This window comes from Phyllobates terribilis, unplaced genomic scaffold (assembly GCF_046119375.1).
Source record: "Phyllobates terribilis strain yellow unplaced genomic scaffold, ASM4611937v1 Scaffold_8__6_contigs__length_399053987, whole genome shotgun sequence".
In the NCBI taxonomy this organism is placed as follows: domain Eukaryota; kingdom Metazoa; phylum Chordata; class Amphibia; order Anura; family Dendrobatidae; genus Phyllobates; species Phyllobates terribilis.
The window spans coordinates 207214085-207215442 of record NW_027362768.1 but is presented as its reverse complement, the minus strand read 5'-3'; the positions used below and the strand labels follow the sequence as shown (position 1 = coordinate 207215442).

Below are 1358 nucleotides of genomic sequence, written 5' to 3'. Positions count from 1 at the left end.
TGGCTGGTCGCAACGATCAGCTGTTATTTCAGTGTTATCACAAGTAAGAGCCACAGAGATCGTGCAGTCATGGGGTGTTGGATGCTGGATTTAGATTTGTGTTACTCTTATCTTGTATTTGGTTCTGACATGTATCAGGACTAAATCTCATAATAATAATAATCTACTCACATTTCTGAGTGTTTTTCACTGTTCTCTTGGGAACACTGTGGAGGTGACATAGACTCTTCATTGCCTCCAACACTATTCTCTTGGGAACACTGTGGAGCTGACATAGGCTCTATATTGGTCATCATCCCAGTATTGGTGATATATAGCTAAAACAGATAAAGAAATATAAAATAGATATATTTTAATTTTTTTTTGTAATTATAGGTTTCATACATTTTATTAGCCACATACTTACTTTAGAAGACCTTTGATAAGTTGATGCAAAGTTTTTGATATCTGGCCAGTCATTGTCCTCACTTGTGTCCCCCTCATCTGAATTCATATGTTTGTAGCTGCTACTTCGAGCTAAAAAATACAAGTGTTATTAAAGATTATTAGTATAATACCCAGACAGTCACCATGTTATCACTAATAATGATGGGAACTGATTTTGACATAAAATGAAAGACAAGACACACGTCAGTTTTCTGCAGATGACGTCTCATTTTACTTACTGATAAAGTAGCGGGTGTCCTCATCTGACTTTAGGTCAGGAACGAACAGGGGCTTCTGACTTAAAAGGTTGTCAAAGTCTAAGTCACGCATAAATGGATGAATTTTGATCTCATTTGCGCCTCCTGGAAAAGGAAGACAAGAAAGAAAGTGATACAGTCATTGTCAGAGAAACTGCTCCATATCTGTAGAATTTATGTTAATCTGAACTGAAGATGTAACAGAGCCGACATAAAGGAAATATATTGAACATTATAGCATGAAGAATGGGTAATAGACAAGTAGGTAGAGTACAGAACCTCAGTGCTGATCCTCATGGAACCCATCATTTGTCTGGTCACGCTGTAATAATTCATTGATAATACTATTAATATTACCTGTCCCAAGTCTCAGTGCTGGAATTTTTCTGAGCAGTTGAGTGATGATGCCTCGAGCATTAGTTGGAGGAAAGTAATTACATCTCCAAGGTATATCATCTGTTATATAAAAAGCAAATATTATAAGAAATAAAACCTCTTCATTTATTTAAAAAAAAAAAAAATCCTTAACAAAGCTAGAAACAACTACAGAACTATTCAAGTCAAATAACAGTGACATCACAAGCATTCAGATTATTTTACTTACCCTGGAGGATACTGTGTAAAATATTCCTTCTGCAAGCCCCTTTAAATGGAGGATATCCAAATAGAAATTTA

At 35.4% G+C, this 1358-nt stretch overlaps 1 long non-coding RNA gene across 1 annotated transcript; it reads right to left on the bottom strand.

Annotated features, from left to right (window-relative positions):
• Positions 1-407: 407 nt before the first annotated feature.
• Positions 408-1132, bottom strand: LOC141156490 (uncharacterized). The gene is made up of 3 exons (XR_012247641.1): positions 1041-1132; positions 666-788; positions 408-516 (listed from the first exon to the last, which is right to left on the bottom strand). It is a non-coding gene; the product is annotated as an uncharacterized lncRNA (long non-coding RNA).
• Between the last annotated feature and the right edge of the window lie 226 nt (positions 1133-1358).